The sequence below is a fragment of the Oryctolagus cuniculus genome, chromosome 8 (assembly GCF_051225735.1).
Source record: "Oryctolagus cuniculus isolate XC-2025 breed Fujian yellow rabbit chromosome 8, ASM5122573v1, whole genome shotgun sequence".
Classification (NCBI taxonomy): domain Eukaryota; kingdom Metazoa; phylum Chordata; class Mammalia; order Lagomorpha; family Leporidae; genus Oryctolagus; species Oryctolagus cuniculus.
Window position 1 is genome coordinate 93399117 of NC_142874.1, and position 18398 is coordinate 93417514.

Genomic DNA, 18398 nt, shown 5'->3' on the forward strand with positions numbered 1-18398 from the left:
TAAACTTTCCTCTTCACACTGCTTTGGCTGTATCCCATAAGTTTTGGTATGTTGTGCTGTTATCCTCATTTACTTCCAGAAAGTTTTTGATTTCTCTTTTGATTTCTTCCATGACCCATTGTTCATGCAGGAGCATGTTGTTCAATCTCCATGTTTGCATATGCTCTAGGGATTCCTGAGTTGCTAATTTCCAACTTCATTCCTTTATGGTCTGAGAAGCTGCATGGTATGATTCTAATTCTTTTGAATTTGCTGAGACTTGCTTTATGGCCTAGTATGTGGTCAGTACTAGAGAAGGTTTCATGTACTGCTGAGAATGTAAATGCTGTATGTGTAGGATGAAAAGTTCTGTAGATATCTGCTGGATCCATTTGGGCTATAGTGTCGTTTAAATCTACTGTATCCTTGTTGATCTTCTGTCCTGTTGATCTGTCTATTTCTGAAAGTGGAGTATTGAAGTCCCACAGTACTATTGTATTGGGGTCTAAGTCTTCCTTTAAGTCCCTTAACAAATCTTTTAAATAAACCAGTGCCCTGTAATTAGGTGCATATACATTGATAATTGTTATATCTTCCTGTTGAATTGAACCCTTAATCATTATATAGTGCCCCTCTTTGTCTCTCCTAACAGTGTTTGTGTTAAAGTTTATGTTGTCCAATATTAAGATGGCTATGCCCGCTCTTTTTTCATTTCTGTTGGCATGGTATATCTTTTCCAGCCTTTCGCTTTCAGTCTGTATGGTTCTTTGTTGGAAAGATGTGTTTCTTGTAAGCAGCAAATAGATGGGTTTTGTTCCTTAACCCAATCAGCCAGTCTGTGTCTTTTAACTGGAGAGTTCAGGCCATTAATGTTCAATGTGACTTGATAAGTATTAACTTTGCCCTCCCATTTTCCCAAAGATGTTTTCTAATATATGCTTTGAACTTCCTGTGATCTTTTACTGTGAGGTTTTCTTCCTTTACCTTCTTTCATATTGATGACCGTGTTTCTGTGTTTCCGTGTGTAACACATCTTTAAGCATCTTTTGCAGGGCTGGATGAGTGGCAGCAAAGTCTTTCAATTTCTGTTTGATAGGAAAGGTCTTTATTTCACCTCCATTCACAAATGAGAACTTTGCAGGATATAATATTCTGGGCTGGCAGTTTTTCTCTCTTATTATCTGGGCTATATCTTGCCATTCCCTCCTAGCTTGTAGGGTTTCTGATGAGAAGTCAGCTGTGAGTTAATTGGAGATCCTCTGAGAGTAATCTGACGTTTCTCTCTTGCACATTTTAGGATCTTTTCTTTATGTTTCACTGTGGAGAGTTTAATTACAATGTGTCATTGTGAGGATCTCTTTTGGTCATGTTTACTAGGGGTTCTATGAGCTTCCTGTACTAGGATGTCTCTGTCCTTCTCCAAACCCGGAAAGTTCTCTGCTAGTATCTCACTAAAAAGGCCTTCTAATCCTTTCTCTCTCTCCATGCCTTCAGGAACTCTTAGCACCGGAATGTTGGTTTTTTAAATAATATCCTGTAGATTCCGGACAATATATTTTAGATTTCTGATTTCCTCTTCTTTTCTTTGGTTTGACTGTATACGTTCCTGTTCTCTGTCTTCTAAGTCCAATATTCTCTCTTCTGCTTCACTCATTCTGTTTAAGGCTCTCTAATGTCTTTATCATTTCATCTATTGAATTCTTCATTTCATTATGATTTCTCATCACTATCACAGTTTCCTGTTCTACTAGTTGGTTCATTTCATTTTGATTCCTCCTTAATATTTCATTTTCATGAGAGAGATTTTCTATCTTGTCCAGTAAGGATTTATGAAGTTCAAGAATTTGTTTTTGACAACTTCTTAATGTTCTTATCAATTTTTTGAGATCTGCTTCTTGCATTTCTTCTATCTCGTCATCTTCATAATCTTGAATTGGGGTGTCTTTATCATTTCGGGGAGTCGTAATATCTTCCTTGTTCTTGTTGCTTTGGTTTCTTCGTTTGTTTGGCATTGTGGAGATATTCTTTGGTTTCTTTGCTGTGGTGTTTTTTCTCGTTATACTATGACTCTAGATTAAGTGGACTGTCTGCTTTTGATGGAGCCTTAGAGGCTTGAGATGGGTGTGGCCTGAGAGCTCTGTTTGGTTCCTCAGGGTTAAGGGTGTGCCAAAGGTGACACTCCCTGGTTAGGCATGGTAAATCTCTCTTTCTCTCTTTCTTTTTTTGATTCAAAAGGGAAGTAATTCTGCACAGCTGAACAGAATTGGAGGTAGTTAGCAGGCGAATGATATACCCACAGGAGCCAGAGATCAATCGGAAGCTCTTTCCCAAGGACCACACAGGGAATCTGTTCAGCCCTCAGAGTGGGCTCCAGTTCTCCTGCAGTCTCCCACTGGGTTGACAAGGTTACTGAATTGTAGCGTCTCTGCAGAGTACTCATGTGAATTCCGTGAGTTCTCTCCCCAACCGTCTCTTTTTTCACAGTCTCAGTTCTTTAGCACCACACATTCACTAGGTCCTAATCTCCTGTTATTTCACACACACACACACACACACACACACACCAGAGTCAGGTTTTTCTGCTAGGCTCAGTGCCAGTGCAGACCTGAGGTCACCCTGCTTATGACATATGTCCAAAATGGTGCCTGTTCTTTGTCTTGCTTGCCTTTGAGAGGTGAGCGGAGAGAAACTCGTGTCCATATTGGTCACTTTTTTTTTCCTTGTCTTCTAGTTAGCCTGGTGAACTTTTCACCACGGGGTTTCAAGCCTCGTTTCCTCTAGTCTCCTCTTTCCGCTTGCCTGCCGGTGTCTCTGGCTATTGAGGTTTGGCTCACCTCGCATTCCAGCGCTGGTGTGTTGAGTCTGCCGCTAGTGTCCAAAACTGTGGGCTCCCACGCTCTCCATGCAGGTCCACTGTGAATCACTAGTTCCGGAAGAGTTTCCTCTGCTGTTTCTTCCCCTACTCTTCCTTGAACCTGCAGTATCTCCACTTTTTTTAAACTGTCTCTTCCCGGACTATCAGTGTGCTCCCTTCCTATTCCACCACCTTACCGCTCTTTCTCCTGCTTTAACTCTTTTGAAAGGATCTAGTCCTTTTATTGGTAAGCCCAGAAGCGTTAATTTTAATATCTACTTACTATGCTAGGTTAAGTCTCCCAGCTGACAATCTTGCATATAGATTCAATCATCTGTAACTTTAGGAAAATTTTCTTGAATTATGGTTTGAAATATCAGTTCTCCATCTTATTTTTCCTCTTTAAGATCATCGCATTTTTTTGTCTTTCTTCTCTTTCAAATTTTTCACAGATTCTTGGGTTCCTTTTTTTCTGCATAATTTTCTTGACCTTATTCATTTGTATCATCCATGCCCCCTTGTATACAGTCATGTGTCCATTCCTGTGTACCAAGAATTTACCTTCACTTCTGAAAAGATTTTTTTTAAGATCTATTTTATTTATTTGAAAGACAGAGTTATAGAGAGAGGTAGAGACAGAGAGAGACAGAGAGGTCTTCCATCTGCCAGTTCACTCCCCAAATGGCTGCAACCAGGAACCAGGAGCCAGGAGCTTCTTTTAGGTCTCCCATGTGGGTGCAGGGGCCTAAGGGCTTGGGCCATCTGCCACTGCTTTCCCAGGCACATTAGCAGAGAGCTAGATCAGAAGTAGAGCAGCCAGGACTCAAACCAGCACCCATATGGGATTCCAGTGCTGCAGGCCGGGACTTTAACCCACTGTGTCTTAACACCAGCCCCAGATACTGTGTTTTTAAAATTTCTATCCTCAGTTCTCTCAGATATTCCTTTTACATATTCTTCCTACTTAAGCCACTTTTCTTGAGTTTTTACAATTCTGCTTCATAGTGATACTTCATTTCATCTTTAAAAGTTTATTTTCATTGCTGTGTTTTGGTCCAAGTTTATTTTGTTTTGTAATGGCACTCTCACATACTTTGATTAGCAAAAACAATTTAAGTTTCCTATCTTGTTTTCTTATATTATCTCTGTGTGGGATTTGCATCTCAGTTTTAGCTTGTTTTTCTCTTGTTTTTAAAGGTGTTTGGTGCCATTAGTATTTAAATTAGAAGAGAGATACTTTTTTAAGATTTATTTATTTGTTTGACAGATAGAGTGACAGAGATAAGGGGGGCAAAATAGAGATCTTCCATCCTCTTGTTCACTTTCCAAATGACCACAACAGCTGGGAGTGGGTTAGGCTGAAGCCAGGGATTCCATTTGAGTCTTCCATGTGTGTGGCCAGAGCCCAAGTATTTGGGCCTTCTTCCACTGCCTTCCCAGGTGTATTACTGGTGAGTTGGATTGGAAGTGGAGCAAATGAGACTCTAACAGACGCTTCGGTATGGGATGCCAGAGTGACAATAGTTTAACACGTTACACCATAACACTGTCCCAGAAGATTCTATAAGTTAGATACAGTAAGTGATTGCACTGGCCTTTCTCTTTGCTCAGTTCCAGCGTTCCCACTTCTGTGGTTTCAGTGATGGGAAGTTGTTTTGCTCTATTGTATCTTTTTGTGGCCAGGATTTCACTAGTTCTCCATTCTTAACATATTCTAGAAAGGCCTAGCTATCTTTTTAATCACTGGCTCCTAGTGATTTCAAAGGACACTGCCAGTTTCCTGGTGGTCTCCCTTTATACCCCAGGAGTGGCACCTCTCTAAGACTGCCAACTCTCATCTCACGACCTCTGAAGCGTGTTTCATTCAGCAACTCCATTGTGAGTCCTCTGAAATGGACCATCTCACATCTAAGCACAGCAGTTCCTTTCCAGTGAGACTCCTAGACTGATGCTATCTGGCCTCTGCCACTGCCAGTACACGTGAGCATCTTCAGTGCACCTTTTTTTGGATTCTATCAATGGGCGGGGGGGGGGGGGGGGGCTTTAACAACATCTCTGTGTTTCTCCCAATTACATGCAGCTTTGAGAATAGATTCTTCCCTGTGTCAAAATCTGTAGAAGGTTTTGAACACTTATTTGCTTTCCTCTTACTATGTATGCATTTTAAGAGGAGGAGGTAGGTGGTTCCAGTGCAGGTTGCTGGCATTGCCTAGGGAGGCTGAAACTCCTAAGTTTCTTCAGCTTCATTTAAATTTTAAAATCCAAATATCCAAATGAAATAACCAAGAGGATTATCTCTATGAATTCAGGATATGAAGGGCTTTTTTTACCAAGACTCAAGCAGTGAAAGTCACATAGAGTGAGATTAAGTAATTCACCCACCTTTAAATTTTTAAGTGAGTCATTAGAATGGAAAGAAAAATACTTACAAATCTGTAGTGAAAAATCTTTTTAAAGTTTACAAATCCAACTAAATATAATGAAGAAAGGAGTTTCAAGAATCAAGTAAAAGTAAACATAAAAAATGTCAGTGAGCACATGCATATTGGGAGGAAATTCACTATTATGTAGTTTATAAAATATTTATTTAAAATAACATGATAAAGAAAAATGTTAAGTACATGGATATGTCATTAAAACTCTAAGATAAATAAAGTGTGTGTTAGAGTTATTATCATAAGACAAAATAGAAGTTTTTTAAATAATGTTTAAAGATAAGAGTTATTGTACATTAAAAGATAAATACTCTCTATTAAAATAATAATTATTTGATTGAGTGGTAATGGTTCAAGATTGTCCCATATTGTACCTTTCCTCTCCATCCATGTTCTGAGCCAATTTCTAAAAAGGCAAAGGCGAGGTACAGGTATTACAGTACAATGGTTAAGCCTCCACTTGGAACACCCACAACCCATATCTGCTTTCTAACTCAGCTTTGCTAAAGCACACCCTAGGAGAAAGCCAATGATGGCTCAAGTGTCTGTGTCCCTGCCATCCATATAGAAGGCCCAGATTGAGTTCTTGGCTTTATCCTGGCCCAGCTCTGTTTGTTGTGGACATTTGGGAGTGAACCAGCAGATGAAAGATTTCTCTCTATCAATCTGTCTCTGCCATTATATTCTCTCTCTTGCTCTACTTAAAATTAATAAAAATAAATAAACTTTCTAAAAATTAATAACAGAAGAAATGAAAATGAGTATGACAAAAAGAGAATAAAATATTGGAATAAGTGGTTTCTCATGTGGACACCTAAATGAATCACAATATTGGACACCAGTTTCATTAGATACTGCAGGGCTCCCCATGCACAGTAGGTTCTACACTCCTAACTTTATCACATATATGTGAGCAGTTGAGCACGTACAGTCTCTACAGGAAGAGCAGTACCACAGGGGAAGAAGAAGCAGGATCATGCCTGCCTTTTCTTTATCCGTAAATCACCAATTACAGAAGTTACCCCCTAAGAGAAGAACAGGTGGAAGAGTAGAAGATCAGAGGTGATATGATAATGACAGGGTCTTCATTTGATACAAACTGTTAACTGCCATAAATGTCCATACTATCTTCCTTTAGTAATAATTTTTAAAGCTTAATTAATTTCATAGATAATGGTGAAAGGGACCCTACATTTCTAAAGTCTTCTCTGCAGTTTGATGAAGTCATAGAACAATTTATGGTAACTAGAATGAAAATAGGAGTGATGCACACCACATACAGACCAAGCCTTACTTTGTTAGCTTAAAGAGGATGAGAGCTTTGGACTCAAGGTTGTTTCCCAGAGAAAAGCAGCTGAGCTGTCTTCAGCTGTGCTATTTTCATGTCACCTGTACACATTACTGTAATTCATGTTGTCTTCATTACAGCTGCTTAGCCCTCTACTCTATCCTGAATGTCAAAATGTAAAACCCAAGAATATTAAGTTCACTATTAGTTGGTGGGTAGTGAAGAGAAAAATATTGTGTGGCAGAAAGTACAGATATTTATGATGCTGTGATATATTGTCATCTTCAGCAGCTTGAAGTACTATATTCCCCCCAACCCTGAGTGCTAAATTTTAGCAGAACTTTTTGATGTGTTAGAAGTTTCTTGCTACTTTCAACAAATTCCTTCCAAAGTTAATTATTAGAGGTGGTTCTGAAAGAAAATAGACAATGGAAGGCAATGAGAAACACCAAAAATCAATATTATGTTCTCACTGAAGCCTAAGTTTCTAGGAGACAGCAAAATAGTCAAAATAAAATTGGAGACAAAAACACTGGGTGAGGTAAAAAACAATTTAGGAAAAGAAGAGAGATGAAAGTAAACAATATTTCCAAAACCATCATGGAACATATAGACCAGGACTTTACAGATTTTGAGAGGGCAGTTTTGTTATTTAAAAAAATCATATGCCTGACCCTTAAAAGGCATGTGACTGTTTCACCCTGTAAAATAACATCCTAGTGCCAAACCAAATTGGCAGGAAGCAGGTGGTGAAAGCTGATCAACTTTTAGTGCTACGTATGATGTGGCTTCAAAAGATAATGGAATAATGTTCGCCCTCCGAGGGAAAATCTAGTGACCACACTGAATAATGGACTGGGGAGTTCTGCCCAGAGAACAGTATCAATGTTGAAAGGAAGAACTTTCTCCATAAATAGGGCTGGCGGTCAGTGCAAAATTTCCAGCAAGGCTTCATTATGGCTGTGGCTCAGTAATTGGATGTACTTCCTGTCCTTCCTTCTTCCATTTACTAATTGTTTTGTTAGTTCCAATTCACCATGTATGTTGGGTTTGGGGAGCCGTAGAGATAATAAATCAGTGAGGTCATCAATCACAGGGCAACAAAGAGCAGCACTTTGATCTGGACACAGTCAATTCCTGGAACATTGGGTTGTCTCCCGTTGGTAGGATTGAGTGTGTTCTAGATGAAGAAAGAAGAATCAGCTTGGATATGTGGCAACCAAGCACAGCAGACACAGTCTGTGACAGCTGTCCCATAATACCCACTGCTTCCTTCCTTAATTATAGAACTCTTGAATTAGCTGTCCAAATAAAAAACTACACAACAGATTAATATCCAGAATCTACAGAGTCTTTAGAAGTCAAAAATACAAAGAAAGAGCAACTCAAAAACAAAAACAAAAATCAAACAGGGTTCTGCTAAAGATGACCAACTGAGCTTAAGAATTGTCATTGAATATCTCCCCTACTTACCATATCAACCCCTCACATTGTTAAATAAAAGTGAGAGGCTCAAAAGAAAGCAGAAATTGCCATTCACAAAGGGAACAAATCTGTAGATGAGATTAGCAGCAGTATTTTGGAAGCTGGAAAGCTAAAGACAGTTTTAATAGATGTAGTAATCCTAAACACTGAATCCTGGATGAGCAGTGGAGAAAGAAGAAAAGCATCATTTGTACTGCAGAACCCCCAAAAAGGACAGGAGGTGGAGGCAAATGTGGATCTTACAAAGTCCAGTTTAGAAAACAACAGTCAGATTCCACAATCGCATTTCATGAAGCCTGGTATCTATTAAATGCCCTGGTTCCTCTTTCCTTACACCTTTTTTTTTTTATTTGACAAGCAGAGTTAGACAGTGATAGAGAGAGACAGAGAGAAAGGTCTTCCTTCCATTGGTTCACCACCCAAATGACCACTACAGCCAGTGCGCTGCGCCGATCCGAAGCCCGGAGCCAGGTACTTCCTCCCGGTCTCCCATGTGGGTGCAGGGCCCAAGCACTTAGGCCATCCTCCACTGCCCTCCCTGGCCCCAGCAGAGAGCTGGACTGGAAGAGGAGCAACCGGGACTAGAACCCGGCGCCCATATGGGATGCTGGCACCGCAGGCGGAGGATTAGCCAAGTGAGCCAAGGTGCCGGCCCCTCCTTACACCTTTTTATCTCCCACCAGGGCTTCCACAAAGAGCAAATTCTCTGGAGAGGGTAAGGCAGAGGCTTGGAAACCCATAAATACCAGGCAGAGAAACTCAAAAGCAGGAGCATGATGCATGAGTTTTCATTGTGAATGCTGCAGCATGAGTGCTTTTTATGAAAAATTTCATATTTAATGTCAATACCATGTCCTCTGGTTATTTTTATTTGAACCTACCTGATAAATACACACGTGTAATTGAATATATGTGCTTCTGATGAAAATTGAGATTTTTCTTCTTTCGAATCCTGGTTGAACTAATTTATCATTTCAAATAACTGATTTATCTCCCCTTACGTCTTATATGTTATTTTACATGCTTTTAATGTTTCCTTCATGATATTTTTTGCAAATTTCTTCCCATGCAAATATATTTCCTTTGCCTCTGTGTTCTTGTAAGGTATATATCTGATTGACATTTTTTTATTTACTAGCCTCTAAGACTTTGAAAGGTCATATTAAATTTGGAATTCAATTTAAGTCACAGCCATGTGTGACATGCCATCATTTGTTCATTGCCATGTCCTTCAAATGTATTAAATTTCTGCCTGACCACGTGTATGCCCAAAAAATTCTTCCGCCAACCTCCTCTTTGTAAAATAATTTTTATTAATATAAGCCAAACAAATTTCATATACTTCATATGTACATTTAGGAGTATAGTATTACTTCCCACTCTATCCTCTTTCCCACACTCCTATCCACTCTCCTCCTTCCTTTTTTATTCTTTTAATTTTTACAGTGACATACTTTTGGTTTATCTTATAATCATAAGTTTAACCCTCCACTAAGTAAAGAATTCAGCAAATAATAATAATAAGAAAAAAACACTGTTCCTCAACAGTAGAGACAAGGGCTATAAAAAATAATCAAATCTCAAAATGTCAATTTCACTCCTATACATTACATTTTTTGTACCCTATTAGTTACCACAGACCAGGGAAAACATATGATATTTGTCATTTCAGGACTGGGTTATTTAATTAAGTATAATCATTTCCAGTTGCATTCATTTTGTTACAAAAGACACAATTTCATTCTTTTTGATGGCTGAGTAGTATTCCACAGTGTATATATACAACATCTTCTTCATCTAGTCATCAGATGATGGATATCTGGGTTGATTCAATATCTAAGCTATTATGAATTGAACTTCAGTAAATAAAAATAACTCTTTCATATGCTGATTTAATTTCCTTTGGGTAGATTTCCAGGAGTGGAATGGCCAGGTAATATGGTAGCTCTATTTTGAAATTTCTGAGGAATCTCCATACTATCTTCCACAATGACTCTACTAGTTTACGTTCTACCAACAGTGGATTAGGAAACCTTTTCCCCCACATCCTCACCAGCATTTATTTATTGATTTCTACAGGAGAAGCATTCTAATTGGGGTAAGGTTAGGGTGGGGGTTAGGGTTAGGGTTGGGGATAGGGTTTGAGTTAGGGTTTTGTGGTTTTAATTTGCATTTCTCTGATAAGTAGTGATTCTGAGCATTGTATCATGTGTCTGTTGGTCATTTGAATTTCCTCTTTTAAAAAAATGCTTGTTCAAGCCCATTTCTTTTTTTTAATTTTTATTTAATAAAAGTACAACTTTTGGACTATAGTGGCTTTTTCCCCCTATAACATCCCTCCCACATGCAACCATCCCATCTTCCATTCTCTCTCCCATCCCATTCTTCATCAAGATTCATTTTCAATTATCTTTATATACAGAAGATCAATTTAGTATATACTAAGTAAAGATTTTAACAGTTTGCATCCACACAGAAACACAAAGTATAAAGTACTATTTGAGTACTAGTTTTCCCGTTAATTCACATAGTACAACACATTAAGGACAGAGATCCTACATGGGGAGTAAGTGCACAGTGACTCCTGTTGTTGATTTAACAATTGACACTCTTATTTATAACGTCAGTGATCACCCTAGGCTCTTGTCATGAGCTTCCAAGACTATGGAAGCCTCTAGAGTTCATACACTCTGACATTATTTAGAAAAGGCCATAGTAAAGTGGAAGTTCTCTCCTCCCTTCAGAGAAAGGTACCTCCTTTTTTGATGGCCCGTTCTTTCCACTGGGATCTCACTCACAGATATCTTTCATTTAGGTCATTTTTTTTTTGCCTTAGTGTTTTGGCTTTCCATGCCTGAAATACTCTCATGGGCTTTTTAGCCAGATCCGCATGCCTTAAGGGCTGATTCTGAGGCCAGAGTGTCAAGCCCATTTCTTAACTGGATTGTTTGTTTTGTTGTTGAGTTTCTTAAGCTCTTTATAGATTCCGAATATTAATTCTTTATTAGTTGCATACACCAACATCCACTTGACCTATGTTAGATATTTTAGAAGTTTTAAATTCAGATAATTACTATTTCATATTCTTATGTATTTAATATGTTTCATTTTAGAATAATTTTTATTTTATATTCTTTTAAACAGATTTATACTGATTTGGTTTTTATAGATTTAGCTCGTTTATCAGTAAAACAAAAAAAATAAATAAAAGAAAAGAAGAAACCACTTTACCTTCAAGTGCAAAGAATTTAATACAGGGGATTGGCTGCATAGGTGAAGGCTGGGCTGAAGTGCCAAGGTATAGTAACTGAGGTCACTGAGAGTTTACAGAAATCAAGTAGTCACTAATATCCTGCAACTGGTACTGGCCTAGGCTACCCAATGATGATCACAGTAGGTCTGTCTACAGAGAGCTGCAGACAGTAGAATCCTGTAGCCACTGAAGAAAATACTATAGAGGATGCTGCCCTTCTTCATTATTGTAATCTCCCATGAGTGTCTATCTTTGGCTAACCTTCAGCCAGAAGCCAGTACACATGAGGGGAAGACCAAAGTTAGAATTACATGATACATGACAGAGAAAAGAGACTAGAAATGGAGTTGAGGGCCAGGAGGCCTGGAGCTCCCACTGTCCACACTCATCTATTATTCAGTATCCATTCTCATCATTTTACTCATCTTTAATAATTATGTGTTTTCACCTGACATGAACCACCTATCTAATGTGCAAATGTAGACAGTCTCACCCTGATCCCAATAAGCCCAAGGATCATAACTCACTAAATAAAGCTCAAGTTTAGGATATCCAAGATAAGGAATACTTACCATTCAGGTCTAGATATGGGTCCTTCTGGACTACTACCTACGTATTAACTACCACCATCTCATCTCATAAAAGTAATGGTGGAAGAAGGGGAGTAGTGATTGACAAATATGTATATTGCTGCTCTATTTCTTGAGTCTGTACCTATTCTGTACCTATTTCCAAGGCCACATTTATAACTTTTTTCTTCCACCTGCTGTTTTGTTTACCTTGACCTCAGAAGTGATTCAGGTGGTTGGTGTTTTCACCCAGTGGGATAATCATAGGTTGCATTTGTTAAAGTGTCTGAATCCTAGTGTCTGTGCCTATATTGTGCTGCTATATCATTTTTCTGTAAATTATTGCCAAGCATAGAATTGCTAAGAGACATGTAAGGTAATTCCAAAAGTGTAAACATAATTCAAACTGCCCCCATTTGTAAAAGAATCCAATGTCCCCTTTCTAATTGGGATCAATCTTACAAGTTACTTCAATGTTAATTTTGTAGCTTGCAGATTCCCAAATATCTACCTAGTGGTTTGAACTTCTCATAGGCTGGGACCCTTAGTCCTTCTTCTACTAGAAATATCCCACTGTAAGAATAAAGAGCTCACTGCTATACAATTATTGTTAAGAAATCAGTTCCTTGGTCAGAAGCAACATACAGAATGTCATCATTGAGTAAATAAGGCTTTCTTCAAGTCCTTTGTTGTTTTTATTTGCAGTAGTAGCATGGTAAGTAACATGAGAAAATTCAAACCTAGAATAAGTATCTATTCTAATACAGAAATATCACAATCTTCTATATAGACAGTGTGATTAACCTGCCACTAGAAAACTCACTGATCTTTCTGAGAAGCAGAGCTATAATGAGTTCCCAAAATTATCCTATAATATTGGCAAGTTGGGCAGCCTTAATAGGTCAAATCGCTTTTTGTTCATAAAAAGTTTTTATCCCTACCACCATAATTATTTTATACATAGTTATAAGATGCCTTGGGGAAGAGCCTATCTGAAATACGTAAGACCCGATTAGTCCACCTAGTTTTGAAAGTCTCCTCTTAAGTGGCACTATATTTTTATGGGAAATCATATGTGGCATAATATCACCAAATTTATAACCATACAAAAAGATCCATCCATATAGATATTCTGCAACCGATCAATCCTGTTCTTTCCAAGTTCCTGACCAGCAAGACAAGCCATTAGCTGCTGCCTATCAGTAAAATTCTCAAACCATACCTTTTCCCAGGCAAAGTGGGAAATTATATTTATATTACTTGGCTTTTCCCCTTATCAGTAGGTCTATTTTGATTGGGCATGCCGTATGGTAATAGATCATTTCTAGCTGGTGCCAGTTTATGCAGCACAAATCTCTGTAACTAAGGCCTGAGGTATCTATTTGTCCTCTTATTTGTCAGCTATTCACAAGAAACCCTTCATGAGGCCATAGATGTTGTAGAATGAATTATGTCAATGCAACATGAGTAAGTGTCATGAGGGCCTGGTTCACCTGTCTGTGCAGTTTCTAGTTCACATATCTGCTTGAGCCTAGTATAAACCATAATACAGACATTTAATAATTATTATCCTCCATTATGGCATAGATGAACCTGATAACATGCATGATGAGCATCTTGGGTTATGTTGGACCTTTCTTTTCCATGGTCTAGCACTCAGCCTGTACCAGGTCTCAACAGCAAGTCAGGAATTGCATCTTAAAATAATTATCAGAAGGCTTTTCCCCACCAAACCCTGAAGATTTGTGTTATGCATCTTTGCTATAGCTTTTCAGTTTCCATATGGCATCCTTATTAACCACTGAACATGAATGGCAGCTTGCAGCAGCTCAACCTATTGCCAATACCCTTGAGTTCTGCTCCCACTCTGTATGCAGCATTATAGGTTTACTGAATATGTAGATAACAACATCACTCCCAAAAGGTCTTCCCAGAAACCTGCCAAGTGTCATCCTACTTGATTAATTGTAGGCAGTACAAAGTATAATGTCTTATATTCCATTTTGGTGGAAATATAAAAACATGCCTGACTATTGGCCTAGAAAACTTATGAGCTAGCAGGACCCCAAATGTTCATAGGGTTTATCTCTCATATTCTAACCTATATGTGTTCAATGAAAGCCTCTAGTAAGCTTGCTATTTCTCGACAGGTCTAATATGCATGAAGTGATCACCGTAGTTTATCATGTTCTGAATGATGACAAGATAATCAACATCCCAATCTTTTGGTTTTTCTGTCATGGAAGTAAGAGTCATTCCAAAGGCTTCTCTTGCCCCATTTTCTTCAAACAGCTCTCCCTCCACACGTGAAGAAAGCAATGAGGGGATTTTTCAGTGGACAAGAATATTTATTCCAACTCTGCATTCAGGAGCTGAGAATATATTTACAGGCTTGGTGAGTGAGCCTACTGGACTGTTTGTGCAATGAAATGAGCCTTATACCATTTTCAAGAAAGAAGTGACATTTGCCACTTTTGTTCACAGTCCATTGACCAGCACAAATCTTGTGCCTATGCCTAACTATAAGGGGGCTGAACAATACACAGAAGAATATAGACATTAGTTGAACAGTGACTTCTCTGCTACAATTATGTACTATCTTTTCAGGAAGAAAATAAAAACAAAAGAAACTAGCCTCAATTTTATTCCTCTGTAGGTAACTTTGTTGTTTTCATTCACTTAGATATTTTATGGCATTTTTTTCTTTATCTTTGTTGTTTAAATGTTTCCCAAGGTGAACATAGAATAGATTTATTTTCATTGATTTTTGCTGGGAACAAAACCCACTACTATAAATCTCTATTTCCTACCTGACTGTTTTCTGAAAATTGCTATCTTTGGTGTCAGTGTTGTTAATGATTTAAAAAAAGTGTGGAAAACTTAAGGATAGAGGCAGGAAGTATTTGGATGCTATGTAGATCAAAACAGTAGAGTATTTTCTTTTGTTTGACTTTTGATTATATGTCTGAGCTACTGGCTAAGTGGTAAAGTTATAAATTGGCTTTCTGCTTTTTTAAGTGGAAGGTCAAATCTAAGTGTGCTATGAAGTCAAACCACACTGGATTTTCTTAACTTTGGTTTCATCTGCCTTGTTGGAAAGAAAGCCTTCTCATTCTTTGTTTGCAATTGAAGTTGCTTATCATTTGTATTTTTCAGTGCTATGATGAGTTTCAATGTTTTCTATAGTTTTGTGGAAGGCTAGAAAGGACTACATAGACCTGTGTCATTTTAATCCAGAGTGTAGAATACTAACTTAATATTTTATTAATCACATTGAATACATCATTTGAAAATGACAGGGTGAGGCAAGCCAAATAATAGTCCTCCAAAAATGAACATGTCCTAATCACTAGAACCTGTTAACACATAGGCCACATAGCAGAGAGAAATGGGAAAGTATTCTGGATCACCCAAATGAGCCCAGCATAATTTTATGACACTTTGAAGAGTTATAGTCAGAGATTTTTAAAATGCTACCCTGCTGACATTGTAGATGGAGTAAGGGGCCAGAAGTCCAAGGTTGTAGATGGCCCCTAGAAGCCAAATAAGGCAAGGAGATAGATTTTCCCTTAAATGCTTGAGTCAGTCCAGTGGGACCCATTTCAGATTTCAGAACTCTAGATCTGTAAGATAATAATTTTTTATAACTTGAAGCCATAAAGTATGTTATTTTTTTTGTTATAGCAGCAATGGAAAACTAATACAGGGCCAAAAAAATTAACATAAATATGTTTTATATTCTAAATACACTAACAAGATGGACATATTTTATCTAACTTTTGGCTAAAAACTCTTACATAGAGGGATTCTTCCAAGATGGCAGAATAGGGAGGGAGCACACTGATAGTCCGGGAAAAGATAGTTTAACAAAAGGGTAGATCCTGTAGTTTCAGGGAAGAGTTAGGGGAAAAACTGCAGAGGAAACTCTTCTGGAACTAGTGGGACATGGTGGACCTACATGGAGGGCACGGACACCCCGGCTTGGGACCCCAGCCACCGAGTCTACACACCAGCCCTGGAAAGGGAGGTGAGGCGAAACCGCAGTAGCCCTAGACATGGGCCGGAAAGTGGCAGGAAGAGCCTAGAGGAATCTAGGCTTGAAGCCCCATGGGGGAAAGTTCACCAGGCTAACTAGAGGAGAGAAAAAAATTTAAAAATGAAAAAATAAAAGGGACCAGTACAGACATGATTCTCTCTGCACTCAACTTACAAAGGTGATCAACACAAAGAGCAGGCGCCATTTTGGACTTATGTAAAAGCTGCGCCTGCCATCAGCCAAGCAGAAAAACCTGACTCTGGTGGGGAGAAATAACAGGAGGTTAGGACCTAGTGAATATGTGGAACTAATGAACTGAGACTGTGGGAAAAAAAAAAAAAAAAAAACAAGAGTGTGTGAAAAGACTCACAGAGTACTGGAGACATGAATACTCTCCAGAGATGCCACAGTCTCGATAACCTTGGCAACCCGGTGGGGGATTTCAGGGGAATTTGAGCTTACACTGAAGACTGCACAGATCCTTTGTGTGGTCCTTGGAACAGAGCAGACAAATATTATACCCACAGGGGCCAGAGCACAGAGCTCAGTACTGCCTTCAACTCTGCTCAGCTGTGCGGATTTACTTCCCTTCTGAATAAAAAAAAAGAGAGAGAGACAGGATTTACACACCTAACCTGGGTGTGTCACATTTGGCACACCCTTAACATTGAAGAACCCAACAGAGTTCGCTGGCTACGGCTATCACAAGCCTCTAAGAATCCATCAAAAGCAGAAAGTCCATTTAATCTAGGGCCATAGTATACCGAGAAAACCCACCACAGTGAAGGGGGGGAAAAAAAAGAAGAAGAAACCTAAGAAGATCTCCACATGCCAAGCAGCACACACAGAAACCAAGGACACAAGAACAAGGAAGACATTATGAAGCCCCCAAATGAACAAGACACTCCAATTCAAGATTATGAAGATGATGAGGTAGAAGAATTGCAAGATAAGGATTTCAAAAAATGTATACAAACATTAAGAAGTTCTCAAAAACAAATTCTTGAACTACAGAAATCCTTACTGGACAGGATAGAAAATCTCTCTCATGAAAATGAAATCTTAAGGAGGAATCAAAATGAAATGAAGAAACTAGTAGAACATGAAATTGTGATAGTGAAGAGAAACCAAAATGAATTGAAAACGTCAATGGATCAAATGACAAACGCATTAGAGAGCCTTAAAAACAGAATCAGTGAAGCAGAAGAGAGAATATCGGACTTAGAAGACAGAGAACAGGAAAGTATACAGTCAAACCAAAGATAAGAAGCGGATATTAGAAATCTAGGGCCGGCGCCACGGCTCACTAGACTAATCCTACGCCTTGCGGCGCTGGCACACCCGGTGCTATTCCCGGTCGGGGCGCTGGATTCCGTCGGGGTTGCCCCTCTTCCAGGCCAGCTCTCTGCTGCAGCCAGGGAATGCAGTGGAGGATGGCCCAAGTACTTGGGCCCTGCACCCCATGGGAGACCAGGATAAGTACCTAGTTCCTGCCATCAGATCAGCGCGGTGCGCTGGCCACAGCACACCGGCCGCGGTGACCATTGGAAGGTGAACCAATGGCAAAGGAAGACCTTTCTCTCTCTTTCTCTCTCTCACTGTCCACTCCACCTGTCAAAAAAATGACCAAAAGAGATCCTCACCATGACACATTGTAATCAAACTCACCACAGTGAAACATAAAGAAAAGATTCTAAAATGTGCAAGAGAGAAACCTCAGCTTACTCTCAGAGGATCTCCAATTAGACTCACAGCTGACTTCTCATCAGAAACCCTACAAGCTAGGAGGGAATGGCAAGATATAGCCCAGGTACTAAGAGAGAAAAACTGCCAGCCCAGAATATTATATCCTGCAAAGCTATCATTTGTGAATGAAGGTGAAATAAAGACCTTTCCTATCAAACAGAAATTGAAAGACTTTGCTGCCACTCATCCAGCCCTGCAAAAGATGCTTAAAGATGTGTTACACACAGAAACACAGAAACACAGTCATCAATATGAAAGAAGGTAAAGGAAGGAAACCTCACAGCAAAAGATCACAGGGAATTCAAAGCATATATTAGAAAATATCTTTGGCAAATGGCAGGGCAAAGTTACCACTTCTCAATAGTCACATTGAACGTTAATGGCCTGAACTGTCCAGTTAAAAGACACCAATTGGCTGATTGGCTTAAGGAACAAAACCCATCTATTTGCTGCTTACAAGAAACACATCTTTCCAAAAAGATGCATGCAGACTGAAAGTGAAAGGCTGGAAAAAGATATTCCATGCCAACAGAAACCAAAAAAAAAAGCTGGTGTAGCCATCTTAATATCAGACAAAATAAACTTTAACACAAAAACTGTTAGGAGAGACAAAGAGGGACACTATATAATGATTAAGGGATCAATGCAACAGGAAGATGTAACTAATAAATGTATAAGCACCTAATTACAGGGCACCGGTTTATATAAAGATATGTTAAGGGACTTAAAGGGAGAATTAGACAGCAACACAAT